Source organism: Danio rerio, chromosome 23 (assembly GCF_049306965.1).
Source record: "Danio rerio strain Tuebingen ecotype United States chromosome 23, GRCz12tu, whole genome shotgun sequence".
NCBI classification, from domain to species: Eukaryota; Metazoa; Chordata; class Actinopteri; order Cypriniformes; family Danionidae; genus Danio; species Danio rerio.
In genome coordinates this window covers 36,546,255-36,571,871 of record NC_133198.1, presented here as the reverse complement: position 1 = coordinate 36,571,871, position 25,617 = coordinate 36,546,255, and the positions used below count along the sequence as shown (strand labels likewise).

Here is a 25,617-nt window from a genome sequence, read left to right as displayed (position 1 = left end):
TATTGTTAATAGTGATAAATGTTAAGTGCACTTTCTCCCAAATCTATATTTTAATGTAATATAAAATTACAGTAGGCCTAATATAAACCGAAAAAGCTATTTTTAAAAAATATTTGTTATATGTTATATTGAAAAAAACCAACATGGGCTCATTCTGAAACCGTAGCCCTATATAAGTTTCTGGAGATCGCGAATTATGTAGCCAGAAGTACGTTTGGTTGCGTTTTGTCTTTAAAACAGGCCAGTATGATGCTGTTTCTTTTCGCGCTATGGCAGTTAAGTGCTTACCTTCATATGGACGGCTTTCTTGCTGTGACCATTTTGACCAGTGGCTTGCAGTGTACGTCGACGTACTTGAGATGCAAAAAAGAGCTGACTGCTACAACAGGGTTCAAGTCCATCAAAGAGCGGTTCCAGAAAGCAGGTAAGGCAAAAACAAAAGCCAAAAAAATTAAATAAACAAGTAAATAACAGGATGAGAATGTGGTAAAATCTGAAAACGTGGTAAAAATCATGGAGATTTTCTATTTCTGTATTGGTTTTCAAAACACTGTTGGTTGCGTTTAGGGAAGTGGGTGGGGGCTGGTTAATTGGTGCTTTTTAAAACACTTTCGGTTGGGTAAAGGGAAGGTAGGTGAGGAGATTGGTCGGTCGGTCAGTCAGTCAATCGACAGTGGCCTCTGTTGGATTTATGTGAGAAGAGCAGCATGGCATGCGCAAGAGAAATCTGAGATCTCAAAAAACATACACAGCGGCCTCTGGTGGATTTGCAAAAACTACAAAAAAAAAACCTTCTGGGACATATTTGGCGCTCTCCAAATATGTATATAGAGGTATATTTTCAGAAAGAGCCTGGTTTGCAAAAAACACAGGGTTCCACACAGTTCCTTCATGTTGTCCCAAAACAAATCGATTTATGTAACTCCACCCCCCTCCAATAATTATGTTGATTCAGCTCATTTTAAAATTAGTAGTTTGAAGAAAAGGCCAAAATCATTTTTGAGTGTAATATTACTAGTTTATATTGATTTAATAATAATAATAATAATACAGTGTTTTTACTGTAATTATCATGTACATCTTGTCAAATGAATCAGGGTTTAATTATTCAAAATCCAAATGATTGTAATGCAAAAAAAAAAACATTCAAATAATAACTAATAGTACAAATGATAAATTAATAATTAATTCTAAGATACAATAAAATGTAACCCTTCACAATAACATAAAAAAAATATATATATAATTTTTTATTATGTTAAATAAAAAACTGATTTCAAATATAATTTTTGCTGTTGTGCAATAATAATAAATCTTGCTCAATTGTAAAAATTCATTCATTTTCCTTTCGGCTTAGTGTCTATTTCAGAGGTCGCCACGGAATGAACTGCCATCTAATTCGGCATATGTTTTACGCAGTGGATGCCCTTCTAGCGGCAACCCAGTACTGGGAAACACCCATACACTCTCACACATACTCATACACTACGGCCATTTTAGTTTATTCAATTCACCCATAGTGCATGTCTTTGGATAGTGGGGGAAACTGGAGGAAACCTACATGAACAAGGGGAGAACATGCAAACTCCATGCAGAAATGTCTGGCCCAGCTGGGACTGGAACCAGCGACCTTCTTACTGTGAGGCGACAGTGCTGACCACTGAGCCACCGTGTTGCCCTCCATTTGAAAAATTCAAAATAAATTCATGTTGTCCCAACTAAAAGTGAAGTGCCTATAACACATCGATGGTAACCTTTCCTTAAAATCATTCCTTCAAACTACAGTCCATCTTTTCTTACACAAGGATTTGCCTGTTATGCTCCAAATGTGTAAATTTCAATGTAAATTGTACCTTGCTGAGAAGAGGCCTCCTTTCTAACCATTTCTCACTGGTAGGAAAAAAAAGTATCAATTTTCATCCTTATTCCCTGCCATCTCTTCCTTTGTAGTTTTTCACGAGTCTCAGTGCCTCCCATTGTTCTGACAACACTGATGTATAAACACTCGTGGCGCTGTAGTGCCTTCTGAAAACAATACGGCTGCAATCTCGTCCAAATACTTTTTACATTACAGAACAAATGACAAATCTTCACCTCAGAAAGGAAAACAAAGAAGGTTGTACAGTAAATTACACGTTCCAGTAAAATCGAACGCGCCCAGGCACATTTTTCATGAAAAAGCTAATTATTTTATGCGTAATCCTCTTTTAAAGTGGCTCTCAGGAGACATATGATGGTGGACTCACTCTGCTGTAGATCTGCAGACACATGTGCTGAGATCATGCAGATGAGTGATGAGAGAGCTATGTAATTATCGGCAGTTTTATCTGCGTTTATCTGCCTTTTATGGTGAGTCTGAGGGAGACCTCAGGAGACATGACCAACGGCAACACTGTCAGACCCTCCCTGACTGAGAGAAAAAAAAAAGTCAAACTTTACCTTATATTCTTACAGTTTGTATTGCCAGTCCTTAATGTTGTCCCATCGCAAGTCGATTAAGTTAACTTAATTGTTTTTAGAAATTTAAGTGGATTGAGCTTAAACAATTAAGTTTTCCCTGCAAAAAACCTTAGGAGTTTTGTTGATTCAGCTCATTTTAAATTAATAATTTGAACAATCAGCAAACATGATTTTATTTATTTTTTTGTGTTGCTGTAGGAGCCTTAACTCATTTGTATTACTTATTTGCTATTCACTTTAACGGGTGATCACTTTCGTTTTATTTATTGTACTTGGTGATCTGTTTGTTAAGGAACGGGCGAGCAGTGGGCCAACATTCTGATGACCGTATTTCTAAGATGGAAAGTTACAAACTGGAAAGTTCAAAAGAAAGGAATGCATTACAATATTGAGATACTCCTCCAAAAAGTAACTAGGTACATTACTTAGTGTTCATGCACTGTAAAACCCAAAAAGCTAAGGTAACTCAAACCATTTGAGGAAACCGATTGCAACAAATCATTTAAGTTCAAAAACTAATTCTAATGAGTACTGTAAACGTAATCCATTTGAGTAAACAAGCAATTCGAGCACAATAAATGAAGAGAACTTAAACAAATTGAGTACTGTAAAACTCAACAAGTTAAGGCAACTCAAACCATTTGAGGAAACCGACTGCTACAAAACATTTGAGTTAAGAAACTAATTTATACGAGTACTGTGAACTTACTCTATTTAAGTTGAAGTAATATGGTATTTAATTAAACTCTTTTCAAAACTCTTTTCAGATGAGTAGAATTAACTTTCAGTACATTTTGAGTTAGCTTCACTCATTTCATTTGATAAAGTTGGATTTTACACTGTGGACAGTAATGCGTTGCGTGACTTTTGAGTTACTTTTTTATACCTGCCTAAGGCTTGATCTCTTTTCGAATATGCAGGGTATTTTTCTCTCTGTTTTTTTTTAAATAGAGGAGCTCTGCATTTAACAACACACTGTATAACCTACACCTTCATTATCTTTAAAAAAAAAAGATTAGAATAATGTTAACTTCTGAGAACTTCCTAATGCTATACATGCCGTATATACAGATTAATGAAAGCTAAAAGCAAAGTGTTTGCTACTTTTGTATTTTTGTCTTATTAGTTCAGTAAAATCACTGGCCATTCAAATATAATGGGAATAATGAGGATACCCCAAAATAACGAGAGTACTTCTATCACAGAAATGTACAGTAAGACTCTGCCATCTTGGTTTCTGTCTGTTCCCATGGGGAGCTCATTCTCTCACTAAGTGTGAATCAACGTGAAAACACAAATTTTGATCCAGTAAATTATTTTTTAAAAGTGTATTAATTCATCTAAAAAGTAATTCAAGTTCCATTTGTAAAAAAGTAACTTAAATATTATTACTTATTTTTTTTAATTTATGCGTTATTTTACTTGTTACTTAGAAAAGTAATATTACAAAACTCATGTTATTTGTAATGCGTTACCCCAACAGTGGCCAAGATATCCCAGCTGGCACACAGCATCATAAAATGTTAATATTAGGTTAGATTTAGGTTGTGATTTCGGGTGACCAAAATTCACTGACTAGCCAGCATCCAAGGACAACATTATTTTGATGTCCGATAACAAGTTCATAATAAGTTGATTTTTAGGTTGTGTTGGAAAGTGACCAAAACTTCATATTGATGTCAAATACTGACATTTATTTGTCAGGTATGGCAACCAAAATCCAACAACTGATAGACTTCAAAGTGGTAACGTCCACACAAAATCAAGCTGTAACATCATTAGACTGTGATATTTTGTTGGTTTTAGATTGGAAAGTGGTTCAAAGTGTCACTGACGTTGGGTTCTGATGTCAACCGAATTTTTTTTCCACCATATTAGGGTACAACGCCAATCTGACACCATTTTGACATCCTGTGCCTGCTGGGATTGTGTGTTGAATACATTATATATTCAAAACAAATCAAAGTACTTCCTTAATGCTGATCCCAGAGTGAGTCACAGACACGGCTATCTCTCCTGTAGGTGGCGATTCGACTGTAGTTTTAATGAAACAAAAGACGAGACCTTACATACTTATATGCTGTTTATGAAAGGATGTTGACTGAATTTTATGTGAAAAAATCAGACGCTTGTTTATTGTTTATTTTGATCTCCAATGTAGTGGTTATTCTTCCTGGGTTCCAACAAATAATTCTCATTTAAATTATAACAAAACCAATACGAAAAGCCAAATACAAAGACTCATTTACTAAACCATAACAAGACACCAACACACAATCATATTAAAAGACAAATTTACAATTAACCATAACAATTTAAGGCAATACAATAATACATTTAACATGAATTTAATTCAAAAGCGTGTTACTTATTAAATTAATGCCAATGTTTCATACAATGAAAAGTTATTCAATCAAACTTTAGCCTCAAATAGCTGGATCTATAGTCTGTAGTTTCAAATATGCGTTTGTCTTGTTATTTTAGTTAGTTGATTTGTTGAGATGATGTCTGTGAATTGAAGAGCTTGTTCTAACACTGTCATGTTGCTATGATGATTTATAAACTACGGTTTTCTAACCACTATAATTTTCCCCCTTTTGATAGGTGAGAGTACAGCAGAATTTGTTATCAGTATATCAACGCAAAGGTATTTTCAATTTCTCTTAAATTCTAATCACATGACAAGAAAAAACTTTGTTGTCAGCATATCATGGCATTGAATCATGTTCAGTTTGTTGAATGTTATAGATGCATGACTGCATGTACAAGCAAAAACTTGTTGGCTGCAGTTTATTTCCTGGCCACTGGTGTCGCTAATAACAAGGTTTTCTGAATTCTACATTTATCTGCTTTGACTGAAGTTCCTGGTATTAAGCACAATTTGTGGTCAATGCTCTGAAATATATATTCATTAAATGCTGGATAAATGATTATTTGAAAAAAGAGAAAAAAATCATTACATTTAGTGAAAACTCAATACATTTAGTGATAGTTGATTAAAAAAAATTAGTTTAAACTTTTTTTTTTATAACTATCTATCTATCTATCTCTCTCTCTCTCTCTCTCTATATATATATAATATATATATATATATATATATATATATATATATATATATATATATATATATATATATATATATACGTACAAATCATCTCAGACTGGTTTCTTGAACGTACTCGAATGGCCTCCACAGTCACCAGTAGAGCACCTTTGGAATGTGGTGGAATGAAAGATTCGCATCATGGATGTGCAGCCGACTAATCTGCAGCAACTGCATGAAGCTATCATGTCAACATGGACCAAAATCTCTGAGGAATATTTCCAGTATCTTGTCGAATCTGTGCCATGAAGGATTAAGGCAGTTGTGAAGTCAAAAAGGGGTCCAACCCGGTACTAGTACATGTACCTAACAATGTGGCCGGTGAGTGTATATTAATTATAAATTTGAAAAACATTTACTATTTTAAACAATATCATTTTAGTTGCTTAATATAAAGCTTATATTAAATATATATTTAGACCAGAAATATTAGTTAGAAGCTCTGTACATAATGTACCACCCCTTGTTCAAAATTCAATGAACCGTCAAGAAGTACACTACAGTGCTGTCTTGCAAACCGAAGTAAAATCAGTTTTGAATGCCTTTTCATGTTGTCTTTCCAAACATTTGGGGTTACAACTCATTAGCTGAAAGCAAAGAATCACCATTAACTTTTAATATGTTGGCAGCAGGCTTTCAGAAACTTTCTGAACTCTTTTTCTGCGTTGCGTTCCTCTGCTATCAGACACGTCTTGCAGCAGGGGTGACCTTGCTTTTAGGCAGAAACTGTCATGAGCTGTACAGCTGTTGCCTCTTCAGTGTACACTTCAAATTAGCTCAGCACTCATCTATTTACAGCGCCTGAGTGCATCGGGTGTTCAGGGGCCACGGCTGAGATGAATTGTGCACGGTGATGTCAGCGGAAAACCGTGGTGTTGCTGAACATGTTTTTTGGGGGGGGGGTGAGGTGACATCATCTCATTAATGCTCTGGCCATGAAATCATTTCAGTGCATGACAAGTTTTGCATCGTGAAGTCACATAGAAAGCAAATGCTGAGAGATTGTTCATTAGGATGAAAGATATGGACTTTTTATGTGCAAAAAGGGATGAAAGTGGAAGCTGTCTTAAAAAAAAATGCTAAAGACATTTTAGGCCAAGCTGTCTTCTGTGCTTTGATAAATCTTTTTTCACAGATGATTACTGTTTTTTTTTTTAATAGTATCTGGATGCAGACGTCAGGTAGCGTACAGACACACTCACACACTACCACCAGTTTACTTTACCCAACGCAAATGTCATGCTTTTAGACTGGAGCACCCTGAGGAAAACCACGCAAACGTGGGGAGAACATTTTGTTAATGATAATCATGATGAGGAATGATTGTTGCCTATGACTTTTAAACATCGTCAAACTTGACTGGTCTATGTCAGTAACATGACTGAAAACAATCAACGCACACACTCAGATCTGCTCATCTAATACCGAACAGTGCAATGCAGTCCAGCAGTTTATATAAACAATTGTAAATGTTGTTTAGTTGACTACATCTTAATCTTTTTTTATCAAGGATATTGAGTGGTGGGAAGAGTATTGGAAAATCTTACTCAAGTAAAAGTACCATTACTTATATTGTAGTGCAAGTAGAGTAAAAGTATCTATTTTAAATATTACTCAAAGTATGAGTAAAAAGTATTGCTTTTAAAAGTACTCAAGAGTATTGAGTATTATACTGTGAAAGTCTAATGCGTTGACATGCTATTTGTGTGTGTACGTGAGTGAAAACGTAACATTCTGTAGTGCATTTAGTGATTGTTTAAGGCCATTACAGACATCATACATCCGTCATCCAGTTTAAAAAGTCTCTGGGTCATTGCGTGTGACCATTTTGGACATCATCTTGGACACTTTGAATGCATCCAAATGGTTAGCTGCATTTATATATAACCCTTGTCTTGAGGTAGTTCAGTATGATGCAATTTAATTTCTATGTGCAATTTGATTGGACAGGAATCACAGCCCTGATTGTTCTACTTCAGCCAATCCCATAGACAAGAAAAAATAAAGTAGTGACTGCATGTTGAAGGTAAATAATAGAGTAAAAGTACTGATACTGCACTAAAAATGTACTTGGGAGAAAGTAAATGTGCTGTACGCATTTTTAAAACTACTTGGTAAATAATTACAATTTCAGACAAAAACTACTCAATTAATTCCATTAAATCCCAAGGAAATAAAAATCCAGAGATAATAAGTGTAAAAATACAAAATTTTGAGTAGTTTAATTAAGCCGGGGCTGCACTGTGGCTCAGTGCTTATCACTGTCGCCTCACAGCAAGAAGGTCGCTGGTTCGAGTCCCGGCTAAGCCAGTTGGCATGTTCTCCTTGTGTTAATGTGGGTTTCCTGCCGGTTGCTCCGGTTTCCCCCTCAGTCCAAAGAAATGAATTGGGTAAACTGAATTGACCATAGTGTATGAATGTGTGTGAATGTATGGGTGTTTCCAAGTACTAGGCTGTGTCTGGAAGGGCATCTGTTGCATAAAACCAACATAAGTTGGCGGTTCATTCCGTGGTGGCTGATAAATAAGGGACTAAGCCGAAGGAAAATGAATAAATATATGAATTGTTAAGCCTATCCTGCTGACCACAGTATATGAATAACACATTGCTACACTAAATTACATTTTAATGGGTGTCTTCTGTAAATCAGAAACAATTTGTGAAAATATGATTAAATCGTGCCAGCCAGGAACGGAAACAAGGTCACTATAGATATGTTTGGCTTTGTGCTCCACATTTTTATCCCTTATGAGAATAACGTTACGTTTGGTATTTTATCATTAGTATCACTAGCATATCTGTGGTCAAAGCTCTTTTGAGTTCACTGGTTTGCTCCTCCACATTATTTTCTTTTATTATTCCATGTACTGTAATGATTAACACATCTGTAATATCGCAATGGAGTAGTCTGCTGAAAGCAATTTGTTAATTCTAATAAGCCGACCATTAATATCTAAAGGATAAATTGTGAGGAGAATAATGGCATCTCATATTAGCCAGTTAAAAACCCCTCCACTTCATTCATTGCTTACAGTGTAATGAAAATTGCTCCCATAATTCAAGCAAAAGGGCGTAGGAAAATGAAGCACATTTACAGATTTTAAACAGCTGGACTTAATCAATGAGGTATAATTGTCAAACCAGTTCCAGCTATTTCCCTTCACAAGAAACATGCAAGACCCATCTCATCATTTAATCCAGTAGGGTTTCTTTATTTTTGACTTCACACAATTCCCGCTTGATGAAGATATGGGCGAAGGAAGGCTGGGAAAAAGACAGCGGTGCCTGTTGGTCCGTTGATCTAGTCTCTAAACGTCTATCATCGTGCTGATGTTGGTCTGTCATGCCTTGATCATTTCGCAAGGGAGTAGAAGTTGAATTAGGAGTGAGAGTTTGTGGGAGGAAGATTGTGCCCGTGAGAAGACATTATCGTGAGAAATATATGGCTAGATTGGAGTTTCTCAGGGTTGCCAAAGGCCTTCGCACCATCAGGGTGAGCGTGGTCAGTTTGGGTGTAAAGGGTAGATGACTGTGGCTTGTCTTTTTCTGCTGGTTTATCTGACATGTGATATGGTTGAGATTAGAAGAGGGGGATTTCAGTCTCTCAAGGGTTGCTAGACGACGTTATTGAGTGATTTAAGATGTTAATGGTTTCGAATCAACAAAAAGGGAGGTAAAGATGGACAGATGAAGATATGACAGGTCAGGAGGTCACGGCTGAGTCACACAGGACCTGATCATTGATGAGAGATTATATATTTGGGTAAATGATAACATACCCAGTGCTTGCAATAAGCTAAATCTTATTTGAAACTAGATAACAGATCGGAAGAAAAACAGCTTTTTAAGATGAGAGTTGTTTCTTCCAGAAACATCTATCTTGGATGAGCTGATCACAAATGTACAGCAATATATATATATATATATATATATATATATATATATATATATATATATATATATATATATATATATGAGCAATATCACACAATAGTGATTAAAAGTTCGGATCATTTTACTGACTCGGATCTTTGAGTCTCGTTCATCAAGATGAACGAATCTTTTTTCGAGTCATTTCGTTCATTTGGTTCAATTTGCCAAAATATTATTAAAATGTTACGAATTGCTTCCAAACACATCTACAACTAACCCAAAAGGTTGACTGCACGACAAATATGTCATAACTAGAATACTATAAGAAGGAGAAAATAATAATTCAATGTTTACCTGCTCTTTTGTCTATGAAGGCATGTTGTCTCTTTGCTCAGCTCACCTCTTCATGTCTTTAAATGTTAGGGGTTCATTCACGTTACACTGACAGTCACATATAATCTTAATCAATGCACAGTCTGAGCCGATAGGAGCCATGATCATTCGTTGTTTACGTGACCGAATGACTCAAACCCGAGGACTCGAGAGGTGAGCGGTTCAATTCTTTTTCCGGCTCTAAACGTGTATGATTGGCCCGTGAGGAACGAGTGACTCAGACCCGATAGAGGACTCGAGAGGTGAGCGGATCAATTCTTTTTCCAGCTCTAAACGCATATGATTGGCTTCTGCCAATGTGATCAGGCCTTGAAATTAACAATACTACTTGCACAAATGTGCGCTCGCGCGGATGAACGAATCACTCCCTGAGAGGACTCGTAGTTCCCGAGTCATATTGAAGATTCGTTCAAAATGAACGAATCATTCATGAACGACCCATCACTATCACACAAGTAGCAGTGCGATATGGCTGTATAGGCCTCATGCCTTAGTGCCCCCACCAGTGCCGATATACAGTATGTGAAGCATACACATTCAATGTTTAAGTAATACCAAAATAATAATGAGTAAAATAGGCTACTACAAAAGATATCAAACTTGAAATGTGCTTTTTTAGTGATCATATTTTTAGTGACTGTCACCCCGTTCATGTGTGGTCACATGCAGGAGATACATCTTAGACATCTGTTCATACCATGGTGTAAACAGCAGTCTGACCAATAGTGATCAAATTACCCATGATGGATACTAATACCAGGGTAAAAATAACCACAAAACAGGATGCAGAGTTTGAGAATAACAGCACAACACCAACAGATTGAGAGAGACACTGAGAATAATTTACTGCTAAATCAGCCCACAAGAGGCCCATTCACACAAGTCACAGAAATTATTGGAAGCACAGAGAAATATCCTGCTGAGGGATGGGACATATAGAGGGGTGATTCAGGGTGATTTTGTTTCCTGTGTGCCTCAGAGAGAGAAATCAAGCCCTCGAGGTCAAGAGAAACTGCAGGCTCAAGAGAGGGAAAACACTTGGTTATTTGGTGGATATTAAGGAAGTGGTTTCTAGAGGATTGGAGATGGAGAGGATGCACATTTCCTCTCTGCAGTGTTTTTCTTCATGCCAACCATTTCATGGAGAGAGAAAAAAATGGATTCATTTCACTGTAGAAAAAAACTGGGTTCCACGTAAATCCTTCATGTTGTCCCAACACAATTCGATTGTTTTACTTAATTGTTTTTGCAAATTTGAGTGCATTAAACACAAAACAATTAAGTTGTCTCAGAAAACCCCCCATAAAGAATTGTATTGATTCAGCACATTTTATAGTAGTATGAGCAACCGGCAATAGTGGTTTTTTGAGTGTTGTAAACATCTGTTTTCCTTGCTTATAACAATTATATGTGAAGTGCATTAAAACCATCAAACTTGCATTTGATTGTTAGATGCTTTTTACTTTTGTATTTTGATGTTGCTTCAGTGCTATTGTTTTCTTAAGTACACACTTTTTTTCACACTCTTCAAAGGGCAGCTCGTAAATTTGCTGCTGACAATAGGCCTTCATTGGTTTTCTCACAAGGACACCTGTTGTGTTTGGTTTGGTTGGGCTGTCCAGGGCTGTCGATTCTGCTGGGATGTTCTTGTTTTGGTGTGAATGTATAGGAGTTAGAGGATTTATGACCGGAGGTTTGTGACTGGAGTATTATTGCTGGAAAATATGCATAGCTTTTCTGTGTAGGTGATTTGAGATGGTTATAGTTTGTGAATTGCGTGCATGCTACTAGTACTATAAAACCTTATTTATTTGGTTGGTTTTGACAATGGTAAAAACAACTTTGCTTGCTGTCCTTGAAGGAGGCTTGAACTCAAAGCTTGGCTAGAATGACATAAAAAGTGCATGTAAGTGAGTTAATGTAAAATAATGTTCAGTGGCGCAGTGGGTAGCACTCTCGCCTCACAGTAAGAAAGGTGCTGGTTCAAGCCTCTGCTGGGTCAGTTGGCATTTCTTTGTGGAGTTCATGTTCTCCCAGTGATCGCGTGGGTTTTCTCCGGGTGCTCCAGTGCTGTACAGGTGAATTGGGAATGCTAAATTGTCCGTAGTGTATGTGTGTAAATGAACGTATGGGTGTTTCCTAGTGAAGGGTTGCAGCTGGAAGGGCATATGCTGCGTATAAAACATATGCTGGATAAATTGGCAGTTCATTCCGCTGTGACTATTAATAAAGGTACTAAGTCAAAAAGAAAATGAATGAATCAATGAAAATGTCATGTATAGTTCTTTATGGTGGCTCAGTGGTTAGTCGTCTCTCTGTGTTGGCATAGGTTTCCTCTGGGTGCTTCGGTGTCGCCCACATTCCAAACACATAGGTGAATTGGGTAAACAAAATTGGCTGTAGTGTATGAGTGTTAGTGCGAATGTGAGTGTGTATGGGTGTTTCCCAGTACTGGGTTGCCGCTGGATGGGCATCCGCTGCGTAAAACATATGTTGGAATAGCTGGAGGTTCATTCCACTGTTGTGATCACTGCATAAGGGACTGAGCCGAAGGAAAACAAATAAATTAATAGTTCTTAATTTTTTTTTTTTTTTATAAATATATGCACAATTTATTTTTTATATGTTTAGAAAATGCTCAGTTTCTTTGGATTGACTGGAGTTATTTGGTATGTGTTTGAGTAAAAGTTAATATTTCTTTATTAAACAAAGTATAAAGTCTTTTTATTTAGGATTTTTATTTAGTTTTATTTTTTGGGTAAAGTTTTTTTTTTAAATATATGCTTTTATTTATTGAGATCAGTGTTATTTAATCAAATATTGATTTCTAAACACTTCTGAAGCTAAGCAATTGGTTTATAGATTGCTATCTAAAATTCATAAACATTTTTGACATTGGTCTAAGTTTTTTTTTTAATAAAAAAAAAATCATCAGTAATTTAAAACAAAATTACTTTTTACCCAAAACACGACTATAAATTGTAAATTGAGAAAAACATTCAAGTGATTTCTTAAATTTACCCGTATAAATGTAAAAAATATAACTAGAGTTTCTCATTGTAGATCACTTTATCACACAATATAGTATAATGCTCTAAATCTCTGAACAGGAATAGGTGCAAAGACCATGAGGCCAGCAAGTTTCATAGTTTATGTATCTTTAATTGAACTCAGAGTAGAGGAAGTGTCGTGTTAAACACATTCAGATGTGAACAGATTTACTGCTCAAGTCTCCACAAAAGCCAGAGAGGTAGAAAAAAAAGACAGACACTATCAGGACAGCCACTGTTTCCGGTCTCTAATGTGTTGATTTGTCCAGCACCTCTCCAGCTTCACAGTGGTCATTACATCCCTGCAGGAGACACTAACCAGGTTACTGATAAAACAAGCCTAGCTTGGCCCCAACAGGTGACTGTGGCTCCTTAGAGAAAACGGGGTGTCATAATACCCAAGGGCTCCTCTTTTAGGGATTCCCTGCCTGCAATTAATTAGCATTTGCGATGAGCTCAGAATGTTATTTATAGGGTCTCCCCGGAACAGGGGGCTCGCAGAGGGATATCATGTTATGCTCAATGAGAATAAAGGACATCTGGGCTGTATGCTTTGAGAGTGCGCCGTGAAGCATAATTTTACCACTACTATGATGAATGCTTGTAGTCATGGGAATGGAAATGGACTTTATTCTGAGCATATGGGCCGTATGTTTGCGCAAAATCACACCAGTGTCCTTGGCTAATGTTTATAAACCAATGAGGCCATCCATCCTTCAATCTACTGTAAATAACATTCCTCAAATCCTCTGGTAATTATCGAAGAATCCGCTCCGTTTTATGATCGTGGATAACCTTCCTTTCATCGCTGCGCATAAATCAGCGGACACAAAAAATCCCCATGTCAGCGAATGTTCTGCACGAGTAAGACCTCATCAGGATCAGCTCTTTATTTCGTCTGTTATCATTATCATTATCACGATTATTTTTATCATATCTTTTGTAAGAATGGCCTGAAAATGTTAAGAAGTAACTGTCACACACTCTTAAGGCATTCCTCCAGGTTTAGTATCTGAAATTGCAACACAATCTCATGGAAATCTCATCTCGTAACTTTTTGATTTAGTGGCAAATTCACATGAAATTGTACAATCTCATTCATAGAATTTAGTTCGATTTGTTTATTCGACAATGACGATTGGGTTTAGGGGTGGGGTTGCTTGCCATGCCTCCTTTAAAGAGCCCCTATTTTGCATTATAAAAGGTCATATTTTGATTTTAGGGTCTTCAACAACAGGCTGATTTGCATGCAAGGTCAAAAAAACACTTTCATTGTCTTATAATATGCATTGATTTTTTTTTAACCTAATTATCCCAATGACTTCCATATCATTCATTCAGTGATTCATTTGTTCCTAAACCCCTCTTTTGCATGAGGCTATTCTGCTGTGATTATTATTGCTTTTTATTACAACTGTTAGTGGTGTCAAAATAAAAGCAAATATATAATAATATAATAAATTATAATATTGATTATAGTGTAGACTAGTGTGCAGTGTTCAACAAAACATTTTTATTAGGTTACTCTAATAGACCTAATCCTTAACTGAAAACAAATGTGAAAATGACAGGCAGTTGCGTCTCTGCTAAAATTAATTTAACAACAAATTTCTTTAGCTTTTTTTTCCCTTTAAGAAATCAAGAGAGCTGTATTTAAAGAAGTATTTAACTAAAACATGAAATTAATTCCCAGTTCTTTCCCGTGTGAGTTTAATGCGCCTCCGCGTGCGTGCTTTAAAGGCTACAGGCGTACACTGACCTGACGCGGGGACCAGATCTCTGCACTATTGCTTTAATTTCACAATTTTCATAATTTTATTGGATTTTCATTTGGTAAAATATCAAAATTTATGTTCTGGAAGTTGTAGGAATGACGGAAGTGTTAGTAATTAATGACAGAAAGAACTTTCACTCCCACATCGCCCCAACCCAACCAAGTATAATTAACCCCCAACCCAAACAAGTATAATTAATTATACTTATCTGTTATGAACCGTAACAGTTACTGACAAAGTCTGACAAAGTCCTATACATAATAGTCTCTGCTGCTCCTTCAATAGCAAACGGCTAGCAAATCCCGCACTGCAATGTAGGTTATTGTATCAAAAATCTGAAAAATGACAGGAACAAACACAGCATTAGGTTGGCATTAGGTTGGCTCTACTGTGGTGTTGTTGGGAAAATTAACTGTAAGCGCTTATTCCCTGCAGCTGAATCTCCATCTGTAAGTGATTGTCATCTTTGCGTCATGATCAGTCCTGTCAGCTAGTGTCTGAAGGAAAAGGCACGTTCACATTTTACCAGAACCGGTGCAACATATTTGTTGATGTACTGTGTTGACATCGATGCATTCAGGCAGAAGATCTGAACCCAACACGACTCATTTATTTAACTCTTAGTCGATTATTTCATAAAAGAATCAATAGTTTTAAACACTGCACACTTTCAGATTTAAACCTCAGCTCGATGTTTTCATTCACTTAGTGCTGTGTCACACCACATGGAAGGTGACTTTCAAAAACCCATATTAGGGGCTCTAAAAAATCATGAATTCATACGAATTAGCCCCTAAACTGACAAAAAGTAAAATAGTTATGTTTACCCGTGAGATCAGGCTGGAAAATGAACTAACAACGAATTAGCAGCTTTAGCAGGAATTTTGTGAAAAACAACATAAACATGGATCCCTACATTTTGGATTTCTTTGCTTTTATCTGTATTCATTTTGTTTGGTCCATTTTTTTCTGCTTTTATAAGTACGTTTAATTTTCGTATTCAGTGTCTTGTTTGTTTTTGAGTGCACTGTGAAAAACTACCTCACAGGAATCCATGTTTACCTTGTTTTTCACAAAATAGCATAAAGTTGTGCAAACTGCTTTTTTTGGCCACATGTTTGCGCAAAATCACACCAGTGTCTTTGACTAATGTTTATAAATCAATAAGGCCATCCATCCTTCATTCATTCATTTTCCTTCAGCTTAGTCCCTTTATTCATCAAGGGTCGCTACAGCAGAATGAACCGCCAACTTATCCAGCATGTGTTTTAAACGATGGAAGCCCTTTCGTTGTTCACACACATACACTGACCAAATTAGTTTATTCAATTCACCTAAAGCACATGTCTTTGGACTGTGGGTGGAAAACCGGAGAACCCAGAGGGAACCCATGCAAACACATGCAAACTCCACACAGAAATGCCAACTGGCCCAGCTGGGACTCAAATCAGCAACCTTCTTGCTGTGAGGCGACAGTGCTAACCACTGTGCCACCGTGTCGCCCACTATCCATCCTTTAATCTACAGTAAATAACATTCCTTAAATCCTCAAATTAAAATGCTCTGGTATTTATCAAAGAATCTGCTGTTTTTATGATCACAGATAACCCTCTTTTCAGCGCTGCGTGTAAATCAGCGGACACAAAAAATACCCATGCCACCGAATGTTCTGCATGAGTGAGACCTCATCAGGATCGGTTCTTTATTTCGTCTGTTATTTGTCTTGTAATGCTGTCCTGGTGCAGTCATAAACTGTAAAGAGTGGGGGATTCCGACAGGCACGACTGGAATTTAAGGTCAATGCACCGGCGCTCACCGTGACCGTGATTTACTGCCATGTAGGAAGGGGAGATTTAGGATCAAGCACCACCAGCCGCCCAGACTCATTTCTCTGCATTGGGTTGCATCGCTCGTCACCTGTGCCCGCCTGGCTAGATGGTTAAACGTTGACCCCCATGCCTTTCCAAGATATGTATCTCTCTCCCTGCGCTTCCTCTCAACAGTGGGATTTCTTGGTGCAAGGCTGCCCAGGGCAATCATTTATCTGGCTCTCCCAAACCAGCCCTGACAAACGAATTCCTGAGGACTTCAGAGGAAAGGCTGCAGATTTACGCTATTGACTCCCATACTGACCCGCTTCCAGAGGAACTGATAAAACAATTTCAATGGCAACCCAATCTCGCCTACACAGGATCCAGCTCAGAGGGAGGGACAGGAACGAGTTTTGGCTATACCATAAATTCTCAGGCGGTAATTTGAGCTGGATTTAGATGTTAGGGTTTGTTCTTGATTAGTTTGTGGCCTTTCACGGGTAAAGTACAGTCAGTGGTGTAAAGTAACAAACTACAAATACTCAAACTACTGTAATTGAGTAGTTTTTCTCAGGAATTGTAATTTACTAAGTAGTTTCAAAAATGTGTACTTTTACTTTCTCTCAACTAGGTTTTTAGTGCTTTATTGGTACTTTTACTCTATTATTTTCCTTCAACCTGCAGTTACTATTTTTTCTTGTCTATGGGATTGGCTGAAGCAGAACAATCAGCCCAGTGATTCATGTCCAATCAAATCGCACATAACTAAATTGCATCATACTGAACTACCTCAAGACATTGGCAGTAATCCAGCTATGCAGGGCTTGACATTAACACCCGCCAAATGCGGATAGATTTCAGCTTTTTTTAGACAGACACTCCCTTTAGCCACTTCGGCTGGTTGAAAATAATTTTTAAATTGTAGTTTTCTTAAAAGCAGGGTTCGACAATAAGGATGACCCAATATGCGTGCAAATGTGATATTAGAATCGAGAAGCAGCACGACAAAAATCAATTGTGTTCACGCGAGCAGAAGAAAGCAGGCGAATACCAAATGAGAGGATGATCACTCACGCTAACAACTGATGAGATGCACGCGACTTCCTTTCGTGCAGCAACCGTGTCTGGATACGCAACTATGATCGGTTCTCTTTCAAAAAGACTAGACAAAGTTATGCTAATAGTATGTTTCCAGCCCATCCCAAGCACATGCTTTTTATGTTTATGCAAAATGAAGGAAACTTGACTCCTAAGGAGCAGGGTGAGATCTTGGCATACTTCTCAGGGATAGTCCATTGAGATTTTCAGAGAAATGCCTATAAAGCTGTGAAACTTGGCAATCATGGTGTTAAACAGGAAAGATAACATGCATATAAAATTAATTAGCTCCAAAAAGTAAAACATTTTATTGCACTGCTCAGCACAGAATATAAATCAAATTTACTATTACTACACAATATCATTTTCAAGTAATTGACACAAAATAACATCAAGAATTAATCAAAACAGTTATTACATAGTAAATCCGGTTACCACCTGCCCTTCATGATCTTGGAGTGTTAATAGAATTGTAGTGTGTTATGGCTGGGAAGTGGATGGGCTTTCTTGTTTCCTTCCCTCCTGTCTCCATCAACAGCTGAAGTGGCACAAAGCCTGAATAGTCCACGCTTAATCTATGGATCCTACATTTGCAAGTATTTAATATGGGAAGTGGTGTTCTCACACAGCCAGTGTTAGCAGGTGGAAACTGATGTCACTGAACTATGTCAAATTCATTTTTGCTATAAATTCGTTAGCTGCCTGAGAAGACTGAAATGAGCGGGCAAGTTGTAAAGAAAGAGCTTGGCAATGGTTAGTCTTCAAGTAGGATCCCATCTCATATTTGTCACGGTCAGCATAATTGGTTATGGATACTGAAGATGAAATGCTACAGGATATGCACAGTAATTCTGTGTAAGATGAGCACACATATATTTATGAGGGTTCTCCATAGTATTTTATACTTTAAAGACTACTTATTACCCTTACCCTACCTCTAAAAGTTGAATGTCAAATGGCTCCTATAAGCATGATTTTTAAGTGCTTTGAAGTACAGGGACACAAGGCTTGTCCTCTTAATCCAGAATAAAAGCGTACACCTAGGTCACACAAGTACATAAACAAGTAACAGCTATCTTTAATATGACTGAATAGACGTAATGCTTTTTATACTGTACAGAGTGCACATTCTATACCCTTGTTTCAACCCTATTCCTAAACCAAACACTCACAGGAAATGTTTAGCATTTTTACATTTCCAAATTTTGTCATCTATGTGATTTATGAGCTGTTTTCTTCATGAGAACCAAACAAAGATGTCCCCACAAGGTCAAGATTTACTTCTATTGGTATACTTGGACATTTAGGGATTCCCAAAGTAAGGAATGCAAGCACACACACACACTCACCAAAAAATATGACCACTAATTCCATCGTGCACAGCTTAAATGTATGGGTCATTTAATTAATCATTCCCTTAGGGTTACATCCAGTGTGTCTGTCGCCACCTCAAGAGGTTTCCAGGGGAGAGAGAGGTCATAAGCCCTACTTTATTGTATAGACAAACTCTTCTGTGTAGTATAACACAAAGATCTGCTTTGTCAATTTTAGCTTTGGCAAAAATCATTCATTTTCCTTCACTTTCCGTTTATTCATCAGGGGTCGCCACAGCGGAATGACCCGCCAGCTTATTCATACACATCCATAAACATCGATACACACTCATTCACACACATACACTACGGCCAATTTAATTTATTCAATTCAGCTATAGTGCATGTGTTTAGACCCAGTGACCCAGTCGGGACTCGAGCCAGCGTCCTTCTTGCTGTGAGGGAAGAACGCTAACCACTGAGCCAACGTATCACCTGCTTTGGCAAAATAAATAAATTTAATATAAAATTTAATTGAATATTGAGGGAAAAGACATCCCTAAGTATGTGCGACTGGTTTCAAATAATAATTTAGGCTAATCACGCTTCTGTTAGTTTTAAGGATGGCTTTTTATTCCATTTGCAAACACAGAAGGAGTGACAAAAAAAGAGCCATTATTGTCACTCATAGCAGGTGACATACCTTCCTGAGGGCACTGACTTTAAAGGCACCGGTAACTCCAAGCTGAGATAATGATTGGTTCACTGTACTAACCTAGTTTGGATACTCAATGACTTAGACTAGATGTGTAGAAATCTTTGGTGTTGGAGAAGTAATAACAAGAACAGAGAAGTACACAGAGAATCTGAGGCATTTCAAAAATGATAAGTCATTAAATATTAATTCTAAACAGCCACAAGACTTTAAAGCGCACAGTGACATTCCAGTAATGCTGATTGAAATGTTCACAATATTGAAATCATTTACACAGCCCAGGAAAGATAGAAGTAGACTTAATTGAAATTCTCTTGATTAAAGTGAAGGGGAGTTTCAAGTTTTATTTAAAATATGAACAATATAAACTTTAAAAAGCCTCTTTTGTATTGTTCTGTGCATTTGTGTTTTTCTCAATGAGGAATTAACACTGTTCAATAGATTAACAGTATGCCAAAATAACAGAATACTGAATCAAAATGAAACCTTATGGGAAACATAAGGTCTTGACTCTATTAGTTATTAGAAAAAACCCCAAAGAACATCTTAGAAAAGTACTTCCAGATTGTTGTTCCCTAACTAGTCTACATCCAACAACCAAAAAAAAAAATAAGGAACAAACATCTTAATGATTGTTTTTATTGAAGTGGAAGCATAACTTCCCCTCTTAGCTCCGATCATCTGCGAAGCCTTCATTGTGTAACCCTAGTCACCCAAATCGTGTTGAATGGCCCTTGAGGATAAGATAAGCCCCAAAAAGCTTGTGTTCTGCAGTTTTATCCTTGGCGAGTGTCAGCTACGTTGACTACGTGTCCACTTCACTTAATCATGATCACATTCTTTCAGGTTCTGTCCAACTGTGATATGGTCCTCTTGAGGTCATCAGGCAAATGAACTCCTCACTAGGGGTCAACATGTCACGCTTTACCACAGGACATCCTTCTCGTTTTTAATGTGCTAATTTAATGACACATTACACAACGGCATGTTAAAAAGTGATGCTCAAAGGTCACATTTCATGTAGGAATGGATGACAACACTTTTTTTCAGACCAATACCAAAAGTGTAATTGGCCATACTGAGGTTTCATATCAAATATTTTGGGTGTATGTGCAATAATTATAGCTTTTTGCAATAACTGACCAGCGATGAGCAATAATTATAGCTCGTCTGTGTTTCCAATGGTGCTCTGATTGATATAAAATGTCTAATGTTTAGACTGTATAATGGGATGTTAATTTGCAAAAGCAATAAGGATGTGGATAGATTATTATAGATTAATGTTGTAATTCTGTACCATGCAGTACTTATGTTTATTCAATAGTTTTTCCCAAAACATTCCAATATGAGAGCAGGCATTAGATGGAAAACAGAAAGAAAAGCAGGAGGGGGATATTGGGAAAGCCAAGAGATGAATTTCCTCTTTGCTTTTCTGCTTTTTTTCAACCAAGTCTAGAGTATGTCAGTTTGTTTTCGCGTGAGAACACAGTTTCATACATTTGTGACATGTTCAATCATTTGACCTTACCAGTGCCCAGATGAAGAAAATGTCTGATGCATATTCTAATGCTTAGGCCTTGCACTGACAGTAGTCAACAAACAAGTTGTGGTGCACTGTGACCTGCAAAGATATTTTGGAAGAGATCAGTTTTAGTTTCCATTACACTGAAACAAGTTAGGTCGCTCTGCACCCTACAAAACTGACAATTAAAATAAACATTAGCTGTAGTCTTTATTTGCTTTATTCTATGTAGTTATTACCAGGGCCATTTAAAACCTGTAAACAAGTTAACAGTCTTTTTCATAGCTGAAAGCATATGCAAATTAGTCAAAATTATAAAAAGAAAACAATGCTGAGCTTTGTGAATGAATATGGGTCATGTTATTGCTGCCCTTAAAGTGCATATGACTAATGGTAAGAGGGCGTGGTTAAAAATGGTTTGTCTGTAACCGTCAAACCCGATGTCAACGGAAAGACTGCCACTCCAAACGTGGTTTTATTGAAGATTACCAAAACATTAAAAATTGGATTACCTTCCACAGATAACAATGTGCACTACAATGTAAATTTTGATTTGACAAGGACTTAAAAGACGACCTATTTTACCCCTTTTTTCAAGGTTTAAGATAAGTCTTTTGTGTCTTCAAAATCTGTTTAAGTTTCAGCTCAAAATACCCATCAGAGTATTTAATATACATTTATGTATATTGGAAATTTGAGCTGTTTTGACTGTGTAGCTGTTTTTGTTGCCTGTGCCTTTAATGCAAATGAGCAGGTTTTCCTTGTCCACTAGATTGCTTTGCTATGATGGATGAAGCTTTTCCTGCTGCGTTTCACGCATAAGCAGCACAGTAAACGACAAGAACGAAGCAGATCTCCCTTACTACAGTAAGAATTTCCTTGAGGTTATTTGATATATATGTTGTTGTTGAATTCAAGGCTTTCTGCAACAATGAGTCACACACAATGTTGTTATAAAGTGTTATACATGCTCACATACACAGACACGTTTTCCTTTGCACTGTTTTTGTACGCAAATGTGACAGGATACATGCTAATACAAACTGTTGTATAGACATCTGTTATGCTAATGTACAAAATAAACCTGATTTAAGTTTATAAATTGATATTGAAGCATCTTCTTTTATAATTGTACTGACATGCGGCTGTGGTGAAGAATACGAAGCGATTTAGCTGTCTTTATTAGAAACATGCACTGTTTTAGAAACATTTAAAGTGCTGCTGGTCACAGAGAGCTGAAGAGATCGTTTAATCCTGGTTGCTTTGAGCACGTTCTGTCTTGTGGATATGATTATACGAGTAACTATGGAGACATGTTAATAGGCGGCTGTCAATCAATTTGGTGGGTGGGGAAACCGTAGTCCTATGTCACGTTGCGTTGGGCCTTGAAATGTGAAGGATTTGAATCCAATTTTTAACGTCAAAATTTTTAAAAAGAGACTTGTTGTCCACAATATGAGTGTGGACACACTATATCTACACACAGTTCTGTCCAAACAGCATACAAAAGGTTATTTTCATCATAGGTGCCCTTTTAATATTTTGCATAGTGAAAACAAATAGTAGAAGTATAATGTATTTCTAGTCTTTGTTATATGTTGAATATATATATATACACTATGTTGGAAAAACTCAAGTTGTGTGTGCTTTTAACGGGTGGTCTGCTTTTTTTCACTTCAGATGGAATTTAGTTATCTTTGTGGAAGGGATAACTGGAGAGGTTATTGCTTAAGTCATTGCTTCATTTTACAGGCATAAACTTTGTCATAAAAACAATTTTTAGCTCTCCAGCAGTTTTTTTAAGGCACTGCCATGACTGAAGGGAATCTCCCAGGAATGGTCTCACTGCATAGAAATGCAAGCTAGGCCTCATTATATTAGATCTGGACATCTTCCAAGGGATGTGAACATTTAAACTGACACTCACACCCTCTCTGCAGTTGTGAGACAGACTCAGGCATTCACATGTTCTCACGTAAGAAAACATTGTCGTTTCATTCACACAGACATTGTTTAGATTGATTTGGTCAGCGCTTCCTCATTATCATGTGACCTGAGGAGGCATACTCAGACAGACAGCAAGCAGATCCTATCTCTGTCAGACACATACACACTTTGTCTTGGTTTTTCTCTGCGCTCATTCCCAGGAGTAATGTCTCACAGTCATTGCTGTAGGAAACCCATCACCTGCAAGAACATGTGGACGCTGCATTATTCTGAGCATGTGTGTGAGCAACTAACCAGTTTCCCTCATCAATAGGAGTCTGTTTGGCTCCAGCAGGGGAGGTGGTGATGGCTTGGGCAGTAGGGTTGTGGCGTCACCCACCGCAAAGTCTGTGGGAACTTTTTTTTTCCTATAGTTAAGTCTGCCATTGAAGGCCAAGCCAAACCAGGTCTCGTGCCGACTCCCCAGGTAAGGGTCTCATTAGCTCAGCTGGAGACTCAGGAAAGAAAATGACTTGGCTTAGATTTACACAATGGAAAAACTCTATTTCCACCCCTGACCAGAGAGAGGTTGGGGTTACACTCCCTCCCTAAAGAGTAGTGAAACAGTGGTCCTGCTTACAGCATTCTTTGTGTAAGGTTTAGCAGAGGGACAGAACTTTAACAACTTAATGGCATGCAGGGACCTCTAATGGGGGTAATTTAAGGATAATGTAGCAATCTGACTATTTCATCCATGCAGCCCTTTCCCCCTCCTCGCCTATCCTTATGTCACCTCTCAATTCATTTCAAAGAAACGTGTTCTGGACACACCTGGAGAACAGGAGGGCTTAGATAAAGCACACCTGTGGAATTCAGCATCTTTACCTGCTGAGAGAGACTTGGGAGCAGACATTGTCAAATTCCCTTTTCTTTAGTATTCCTTGATACAAAGAAGCAACATTTGCAAACTCAATCTGGTTTCTATATAGACTTGTTTATAAGACAGAACTGTTGCTGGTTGTGTGGGTGGAAATCCTCTGGGTTAAAGGTGTTGTTGTTATGAAAGCCTTCTCCATAGTGATGAACCAAACTACATGAAAATGAACGACTCTATAAGAGAAGATCAACAAGAATCAACTAAGAGTGCTGAAAGCTTCTTATCAAAGAGTAAGGACATCTCGATATTCAAGAGCGTGGTTTCGCAAACTCATGTGCAGTGTGTTTTCAATCAAAAGCTCCTATTTCACATTCTCCTATTCAGCAAGTTGCTGAAGCAAAAAAAGAGGAATGTGTCTGATTTGAGTTTTTTGTTTATTTTGTCTTATATTTGCTTGTCTCAAATCTCAAGGTTTGCCTTGAGCCAGTTTTGAATATTATGGGAATCGTCTCACCTTTTGTTCTTCTTAAATGTGAACGAGGCCTGCTTTCTTAACTTTTTACGTGGCAATAACATTCAAAGGTGTACAATCCAATGCAAATAAAAAGAAATCTCTACTAGGTGACCTAATCCTTCCCACCCGTCCTGTTCCCCTAGTCCTCCCTTATGTTAATTCTGTAGCAGTCAGCATTGACTGCACCACAACTGAGAGAGATGGAAGCAATTAAGGCTGTAGGAAAGCACGGGAACATTTTAAAAGACAGCGCTCAAACGGTGGGATCAAAGCAACCTCGTCTCATGCCTGCCAAACCATTGATCAACCGTTTGAGACTGTGACACATGTGAGATGGGAGGTGATGTGAACTTGAGCATGGATGAGAGGATAGATGGCTTTACTGCGGTGTAATCTGCTCTTTGGGTGGGGAACCATAAATGCCAGATGATATTACAGATGATGGAAGAACCCAAATACTTAAATTTGTCTTGATGTAGATGTTACTGGAGGATTAATTCTACTATGAGCTGATCAAGACAAAGGTGCACGTAGCTCTGGTGGATATCTGAAGTGACGTCAGGCTTTCCAAAAAAATGTATAAACTCTCTCATTCAGATCTCCCCAAGTCCCTGAGTTGTTGTTGCAATGAACTTTACATCATGCATGCATACTCTCTCACTAAAATTCTTCTTTTAGTTGGCTGCAACCTTTATAGTCTTCAGTACTGCTCACGTCAGAATTGAGTATTCTCGGCCTTCCTAAAATCCCCAGCCTCAGCTCAAGTTCTGCAGCCAGAACATGACAAGATGGGTTAGCCATGAGTGTGTTCGCACTCCTCACAGATTCCAGCTTAGCAACCAGCTTGCTTACACACCAAACTTCCAGCTCACTCACACGTTCCGAGCTCCGGCCAAGAGTCTAAATATTCTGTTGGGAAAAAGGGAGGGTGGTGTGTGTGACTGTAGGGGGCTGGGAGGATCTGATTGGTAGATTTTAACAGAGACAGGCGGGCGTCTGAGCAATGACGGCTCTCATGGCTGTGTGAACCGCCCCAAGGGGCGCTATGCCAAATCGCTAATGTAAGCCAGACCTCTGGCAAATGGGGGAGCAGGACTTTTCACAGCAAAGGAACAGAAATGATGGATATACATGGAGGAAAGGGGAATAGTAATGTGGGGTTCCTCTTGCTTGCTTTTTGCCATGGC

At 37.7% G+C, this 25,617-nt stretch overlaps 1 long non-coding RNA gene across 15 annotated transcripts in view; it reads left to right on the top strand.

Annotated features, from left to right (window-relative positions):
• Positions 1-25,617, top strand: part of LOC137489140 (uncharacterized) — a 52,292-nt gene that overhangs the window by 5,455 nt on the left and 21,220 nt on the right. For 2 of the 15 annotated variants that reach the window (XR_011008495.2, XR_012398628.1), the window contains one exon: positions 5,065-5,107. This is a non-coding gene — a long non-coding RNA (uncharacterized lncRNA). Of the gene's footprint in view, positions 1-240; positions 425-5,064; positions 5,108-5,620; positions 5,885-6,724; positions 6,745-21,885; positions 21,981-25,617 lie in introns of those variants that run through there. The other 13 variants (XR_012398626.1, XR_012398623.1, XR_012398619.1 and 10 more) reach the window with 13 other exon arrangements.